Source organism: Lagopus muta, chromosome 10, assembly GCF_023343835.1.
Source record: "Lagopus muta isolate bLagMut1 chromosome 10, bLagMut1 primary, whole genome shotgun sequence".
Taxonomy (NCBI): domain Eukaryota; kingdom Metazoa; phylum Chordata; class Aves; order Galliformes; family Phasianidae; genus Lagopus; species Lagopus muta.
In genome coordinates, this window is record NC_064442.1 from 15,043,878 (window position 1) to 15,052,500 (window position 8,623).

The 8,623-nt window shown below is 37.7% G+C and overlaps 1 long non-coding RNA gene across 1 annotated transcript in view; it reads right to left on the reverse strand.

Annotated features, from left to right (window-relative positions):
• Window positions 1-773: 773 nt before the first annotated feature.
• LOC125698464 (uncharacterized) overlaps window positions 774-8,623 on the reverse strand; it is a 24,403-nt gene continuing 16,553 nt past the window's right edge. Inside the window, exons 2-4 of the long non-coding RNA XR_007379196.1 lie at window positions 4,579-4,767; window positions 3,755-3,909; window positions 774-3,005 (exon numbers count right to left, since the gene is read on the reverse strand). This is a non-coding gene — a long non-coding RNA (uncharacterized LOC125698464). The remainder of the gene's footprint in view (window positions 3,006-3,754; window positions 3,910-4,578; window positions 4,768-8,623) is intronic.

An 8,623-nucleotide genomic window follows, 5' to 3' on the forward strand; every position in this document is an offset into this window, starting at 1 on the left:
GAGAGTCGTTCAGGCTGGATGGTTAAGAGGATATCAGTTATGCGAGTATGTACTGAAACAGTTTTGAAAGCTAGTTCTCATAAGCAGAAATGCAGTTATTGCATACCTCGTATGAAAGAAACTTACACTGATGCAGACTAAAAATGTGGCATTCAGAACTAGGAAAAGAAAAATGAAGTAAACCAGATAGCTATTTTAAACAATATTTTTTGTAAAGTTTTACTTAAGATTTTACATTTGCAAGAAGTCATTAGAAGAACAGCAGTGTTTAATACTAACAAGAGATGGTTCAAAAATGGAGAAAAACACCACAATAAATCATTTGAAGATTCTGATGAAGTAGAACTTGAATCCAAACCTCTCGTGCTTGGTTTTGTAGATCTGAACTCTCAGAAGGAAAAACTGACAGACTATACGTACACAGGTCTCTTACATAAAGGAAGTAAAGCATAACCATTTTCTATCACTGCAACCCCTCTACTGTAGAATCTCTAAATAAAATTGCCTCCAGATACGAACTTCTAAGCATTTTTGATTGAGCTTGTTGATGTAAAAACATGAAACAGCCTAATTTTGCTAACTATCCAAACAGCACATCATTCCACCTGAACTGCAGCAAGATTTGCTCTCCCAGTTTCAACAAAAACATCAGTGACTTAATCTGATGGTGAGCTGCAAGGACAGAATGTACATCAGGACTACAGCTAAAGAAGCGTTTCTTAGTGAATACTTAGTATGGTACCACTAACCTCATCTGAAATTAACATTAATTATTTTCTTTCCTGTTTATCTACTTATTGTGCACAGCTGCTTGCCTAATCACTCGCACAAACTTATCCTAACCTATGGATTATTTATTACACACCCATCACTCTCCAGGCAGTGGTGATGTAAGCTATGTTCTCTCCTCCCCTCGTGTTCCAAAATCCCAGCTTTTTATATGGCTACTCTGCATTCCATTGTGAATATTCACATACATAGATTATTTAAAATGAGGCACAACAAGGAAGAAAACACAAGCTTGATACACCCTCATTATATTTTCGGGTAATTATTTGCTAAGCTCCAAATATAAACCTCCCTCAAATACTGCTTTTAACTCCGATTTTTTATATTGTGGCATATTTTTCTTCAAAAAAAAATCCAATGCACTCTGGATTTATTGAAAAAGCCATGTAAAAAAACCCAAACATTTGGACTATCCTGTTCTTACAGGTGTAGCGAGCCCTGATTTGCTCTGCTTTGGTTGGCTACGTGCATAGCCATATAGCACATGCAGTTCACTCAACTTCAGTAACATGTTTGTAGACTAGGTCACTCAGAGACCTGAAATATTCAATTTGACAAAGGGTGTGAAAGACCTCACATCAACCTGTGAACATTGCTCACAATGAGAACTTTAGCACCTTCACAGTCCCTAGAGAAAATTCATTTGCAGTCTGAGCAGCATGAAAACAATATTTCATTCAAGAAAAATAATTTTACAGTAGAAGAATTTTCAATGAAGTTACATTAGAAGCTAAAACCTGCTCACTGTTCTCCCTCCCCAGTCCAATACCACCTACCTTAAAACAGCAGTGAAGAATTTTGAAAGACTGGACTTTTGCCAGCTTTGTAAATGAGTGGATGTGATTTAGTTCATATTTTCAGACCCCTTATTAAATACCTCCCAGTTCCATCTTGCCTAATATTTGATCCAGCAAGTTTAATGACCATTCCTTCATTAAACATTACAAGATTTTTAAGACCTTGGCAGTGCTGCATTTCATTCAATAACCTAGTGCTGCTACAAAGTCAACACCGAGTGCCAACTTAATCCCTCGTGTCCACTAATTACGTCCAGTGCTGTAGCTTCACGGGTGAGCTTGAATCACTGGGGAAGCGCAGGATTTCCAGGCCAATGGATTCAGCACTCCAGCTATATCTCATGCCTTGACACTAGATGTCAGCGAAGGGTAATTGTTATCTCAATTTAGAGGCCAGCCAGGTAACTACTAGCAACCTCTGTTAATGTTTTATAGCAAAGGTGAAGTATAGCTTAATACAAGCATCTGACATATATTACAATAAAAAAGAATATAGTTGTCTAGTGTTTTTAAAGTCAGCCGTAAAAGATGAATAATGACACAGTTTAAAGCTAAAAGACAGCTGCCAAGCTGAATGGCCATGATGGATGTCTAAACACCCAGTGTGGAGAAAACCTGTTCCCTAGAGACCACCATCCAAAAAATTAATTACTGCGATTCAGCATCTTTAAATGTGCCACTTAATATACTGCCACCATAATTAAATTTCCAGCCCTGTGACCTTGAGACCATTTCCTGAGATAATAAATGAGATCAAGGTTTAATCGATGCAGATGCAGTGGAAGCTGTCCGAGGAAGCACAAAACCATCACGATGTAGTCAAGGTCAGGAAAGAAAAACCAAGCAAAGCTGCGAATCAACACTAATTGCTTTCTTATGATAAAAGATGTTTATTTTAATTTGCTTTATTTGCAAACAATAGTTCCATCGTGGTACTCTGACAGCAGCTTTTTAAATTCTAGCCGCATACGAAGTCAGCAGAGGGCATATTTTCTTCCTTGTAGATAGCACTTTTTGTGGCTAATGAAGCCATATTCAGTAACACAATGAGATCAGATAGCCAAGCTCATCATGCATCAAACAATATGAAAAGAAGAAAAAACCGACTGTTTCAGGCACATTCCTTCCCTTCTAATGCAAGAAACCAAAAGGTAGGAGAGATTTTAGTAGGGAGGTGGAGATGTGAAAGCTATTTCATGTCCTTTTGAAGTATGAGTGGCACAACAGATGTGGTCTGAGTTCTGCTGCTGAACTTCACCGACTACGAAATCAGACACTAAAGGTGAACAGAAAGCTACAAAGCAAATGAGTTCGTGGCTAAAGAAAGCAGAGCTTTTAGAAAGGCTGTATGCTGGCCAGAATTTCTCATGGCATCATTTAACCTCTTCCAAGATGGCTTCCGAAGTCCCAAAGTTCAACCTGAAATAACAAAAGGATGTCTAGAGAAGTAACATCTTTGTTATGCTGCAGTGGTTACATAGTTAACTACAAGTCTGAGCATGAATTCTCTTTACAGTACAGCAGCCATTACTCAACTCCGTAAGGCTGGCAGTTCACTATCACAGCGTGCCAATTACATTTTTAAGCATTGTTTACATTTAAAAAATCTGGAAGAACAGCAAATAGTGCCCACCTACATTGCCCACCACTTCTCCAACACAATGCAGTAATCTCAGAGCAAGTTCAATGATATCACTGCTCCATTTAAACAGGAGATCCCTGAATAAAATTTAATTTGCATGTGCCTTTTTATATTTTAGATAACTCCAGGCCAAATAAGTTGCATTTGTTTAATGCACAAGACTTCCTCTAATTCTATTATTTTTAGTAGTAGAATACAGAGAAGGAAGCAGGACTCATTAAGCCCAAACTGAATACTTACGGACCAAAGTACAGAAGTCTGGCACAAAGTACATGTTTGAAGGACTGTTCATGCAGTTCTAACCATCTCAAGGACAGACCACTTTTCCCTTCAAGTCCACTCATGGATACAACCTGTACTTGAACATCTCAGTTTTCATTTGAAACAGAACTCATTTCTGCACTGAAGCTCTTCCCATTGTGCAGTGCCACCACTCTGCATTTTCAATCAAATTAGTACTCTGATCTGATAAAAGAACTTTAAGAGAGAAGCAATAAATTTCACTGTAAGATGCATCAGTGCTCACCTGTATCACTGTGAATGATCCCAGTAACTCAGCTTTTTCTGCTCATGCCAAAAAATGACTCATTTTCCAGGTCACATCTGAAAAGTTCCGCACTGTCCAGTGACAACTGCTACAACTAGTAAACATGGTCAACAATCGACCATGAAATAACAATGCTGGAAAATAAGTGAAATAAACCATGCTTATTATATAACAGCACTAACTAATACAAGGAAAAAATATCTGATGATTTCAATGCCATGAATTTTCTTCAGTGTATGCCAAAATTTCATCACATCACAGAAATACACCACTGGTGGTCTTGCTTAGATTCAACAGTCAGAAAACAATGGAATCAATGTATTCAGCTATCTTGAGACGAGTGGTTCCCTGACAAATCATCTGTGTTTTATGTTTTAAACAGAAAAATACATAAAAACAGGTTCTCTTCTGGCTGCTGTAATTTTAAGTGAAATAAGCATTACTGCAATTCCCATGCACTTAAGGAGTTGAAGCAAAAGGCTCACTACAGCTGGGTCGAGTCTCTTTAATCATGTGCTGTTGAAAAAAATCAGAACTAGGTGATAGCAGGATGAACATGCTTTTAAAAAATAAGATTTTCCTACCTTTCTGAAATGAACCTTGTACAGAAGCAAACTACCTTTCATTTCAAGGCATATGACAAAATAACATGTGGAATAAATTCATATTCTTGCCCATAGAACCTCAGAGCTGTAAAAAGCATGGAAGTAATCTAAGAGAACAGAGGGATGAAACTGTGAAACAATATAGACAGCGCATCTTTAATAATACTATTTGGACATAATTTGTTGTTGCATAATTACCTGTTTTACAGTCTCTATCAATCCAGTCAATGTAGGATTGACTTACGAAGCACTGTAAATTCCAAGGTTAAAATGCAACCGAGAGATGTCTGAAAATAACATCCCAAGCAAATCAGTGGGGTTGGGGTTGTAGAACCAAGTGGCGACCAAGACTGCAGAGATCTCAAAAATCACTCCCCAAAAGCAGGGCTAATGTGAAAATAAATAAATAAATAAAATAAAAAAATTAAACAAACATAGAACAGCCCATTAACTGCCAGAGACTTAAGACTGCAAGGTAGAAAAGAGCTCATAGGACATATTAAAAACTAACTAAAAATCCTCTCCTCTCCCCCAATCCCACCCCACTCCCATCACTGCTGTGATGTAACATTAACTTCACTGAATGTTCCCAGAGGTAACTGTATGATCAGGACGTGTTTTCAGAACTCATCACAGGACTGTGCCATACAGAGACTCAGCATTCACATTAATCCCATGCATGTGCATACACGTTTGTGAAACCTGAAGAAGAGACTTTGGGTACGATCCAGACAATTACTTGCTGGTCCAAAACTATCAGCTCTCCCTTGAGAACAGGAAAGTGTCAGTAAAACAGTCGTCACGTCTTCAAAAGAATGCAACAAAATCACCTTGAGGACATAATTTTGAAGTTACAGTTCTGAAAGATAGTTAATAGCACCCTGGTGAAACAAACAAGCAAACAGCAACAAAAAGAAAGATACAATCTCAAACAAACTCTTCCTGGGCATGGAGATCAACAGCAGTTTGTTTGATTTAGGCTGAAACAACATGCTGAAAATTAAAAACAACATTTGTTGGAACTTGTAGTTGATCTGCCTTCAGACTGATGCAATTAAATAGGGAATAAAAAAATTCTACTTAAAGCTTCCAAAAATCTACATGAACTTTTGACTATATTCTTCTCTCTGTAGGTTAGCTGGGAAATCTACTCTTCCCGAAGTGAAATGTTTCCCCCTTGTCATTCTGTACTTACCCATAGGACATTTAGGGAATGGAAGTAGAGGAAACTAATGTCCTCTCTTATCCGACAGGCTTGTGTTTGTAAACAATGCACTGTTCTAACGCCATTCTCAGTAAGAAGTCACTGCAAGCCAGATTCACTTGCATAACAGCCGCCACAGAGAGCCACTACCAGCAGTTCTCAACTTTTCTTATTAAAAGACCCATTCAAATGCATCAAGACAACCTGGAGGCTACTGCTGATAAGAACAACGGGCAGTTTCAAAGCAGAACAGGCAACACCTCAATTACAAATTTTTACTTTACATTTTCTGCTTAATTTGGCCTCTTTGTGATAAACAAGATGTTTTACATGTGCCTAGTAGGAATAATTGATAGTTCATGATTCTATGTGTTATACTTGTTAAAATATTTGCATTTAAAAGCAAAGTTGGACTTCTAGCTCTAGGCGGTGTATATATTTTTCCTAAGGAGTCTCAACTAGAAGAAGCATTTTGAATTATAATTGTCTTCCAAATCTTAAATTAAGAGAGACAGAGCACTGTTAACCCTTCACTTAGATCACTTATTCATGTGAAAACAAATCGTGATTTAGAAAAGTTGGGTAGCAGCCTGCTGTACTCACTTAACACCTCCTGTATATGCGATCAGTAAGATTAGACAGATGAGTAAAGATTACTTATGCCACCAAGGGTTGGAAGATCAGGCCGTAGGTAATTATGGTATTAGAACACAACATGCACTTTATGGGGAGATCAATTTTATAGTTAAAAGCTTTATAGCTTGAATCAGAAAAGCAAATTACTTTAAACTTTGCAGAAAATAGTAATAGATCATGGAAGAAGTCCTGTGCTCAGAACACTTGCTGAACTTCTCACACATTTCTTACCTTAAAAAAAGATGGGATTATGGTACTTGATAACATACCCACTACAGTGATACACAGCTGTTTTGTTTTACAGTTGTAAGACTAACATTTGAAGGCTAAGACTTTCAGAAATGACTTGTTAGTGTTCCATTAGTGTCTCCCTTTTGCAATGCGCATGTTGAAACATCAGGAATACAGCTTTTCAAGAGGCTGAAGTGACAAATCTATTAGTTTTCCATCTTTCAGACTCTTCTAAACTACCTGAAGCTTAGTGCCACAAAACTAGAGTAAAATCATTAGTTGCTTATCAACATGCAGCTGATTTTTTTTCATTTTAACACCTGATAGCAATGAATAAACACACAAAGTATCAGGGTAAACCCACAGCCTAACTCACACTCGATTAAAATCTGAGCATCATAATGGCTGTTCTGATGTTACGTAAGGTTACAGCTTTTTGTAACAGCCTTCATTTGAAGCATGCACATGTGTACATAGGCATGAGATGACTCCTTCGTGCACAGCACAAGACTGTTGAGAAAGTCGTACATGACGTTCTGTGCCCAGTTCTGAGGCAGGCAGCTGCATTCCAATGCAGCAGCACTTGCTAAACCTTACAGCAATTTTCAGCAGCAGAACTCTCTCCCTCTTCCTTGCCACATTTGCATTTCTTGCAGCAGGTTTTGCACCAAATCCCAGCTCTTTTTACCTCTTTATTATCGCCTCTTGCTACAGTAAGAAATAAGACAGGGGAGAAGCAGAAAAACTGGCTGGACTTCTTCCTTCTTCCCAAGGGAACCACTTTCTGGAGCAGAGGTAAGCAGTTATCACATCTGTGACAGTTCTGGACTACTGGATGCCTCTGTTTGTGCTTCACTATCATCTGCATGATGAGTCTTTATGTCAATCTAGGCAGAGGCTACCAACAGCTTCAGTGTTACAAACTAGTACAACTAGAGTCTAGGTAGGAGTTGTGTTAATGCACTGATGCCATTCTATTCTGTCCTCTATTCTGCAAAGCAGTGAGATACGCCATATAATTACATGCTTTTCTATTCACCAGAAATTAGTGGTATTAAGCCTTTCACATGGCAAATGAAGCCTGTAGTATTAAAAATAACAGATTCTGTACAGTTAGTAAACATCAGCTAGAAAAAAAGTGAGAATGAAGTAATAGCTTGGCAGTTGCAAGGTGTCAGTTCTTGTGCAGCCACAGCAAGATATTATTTTGTAAGATTATTTTGAGGCATCCTGGGAAAAAAAACCGGAATCAATGACATAGCTTGTAATATCATTCTTCTGTCAAATAAAGACAGAAATGTATACATCAGGTACTACTTCCAACTGAGGGACTTAGCAGCAGCATCCCAATTTAAAAGAAAAAAAAAGGAAGCAGCTTTAATTAGCTTTAAAATACTTAACTGTCCTTGATAAATATGGGCACCGACACATCTTGCTGGAATTACAGACTTTTTATTAATAAGTTCCTGCTCCACATACAGCACTGAAGATGAGAGAACTAAGTACTTATAGTGAAACAGTAGGGAGGCTTATTAAATCAATACACATCTGTTAGATAATGGGCTCTAAGTCAAGAATGTTATTCCGAAAACCTCTCAGCAAATCTTTGCTTGTTTGGCAATGTTTTCCTTAAGCTATTCCCTCTCTGAAGGATTCCCTCCAGAGCTGACCATCTATTTTGTACTTTTTAGTTCCAAACATCTCTGCCAAACAGAAAGGATTATCCAAAAATCTCAGGTATATTCTTAAGTGTGTGCCAGCAAATGATAGCAAGATGATGTAAAGTTTAAATCTGTTAATCATGGTTAAGGCATTAGGAACACTAAGTGAGATAATAAGAAGCTGTAACAGCCCAATAAACAGTTGCAAAGAAGTACTAACAATTATAATGACATCTTGATATATCTGCAAAACTATACACATGTAAGCCTATAAATATATTTAATGTATTAAGTGTTTTTAAAACATATCTTACGGCACATGTATATGAGCATTGGGACAGGTCGTTCTTTTTTGAGATAGTATGATCCCAAGACTCAGGCAGCAGACATGCTGTTATTCTGCATTCTACCTTTCCCACAAAAAGAGGTTTCTTAAAAAGTCACTTCCCAGTCTGTGTCTACTGTTATTCTTTGCTATAAACTGTGTGGGGCACAAGTTACCCCTTGTAGT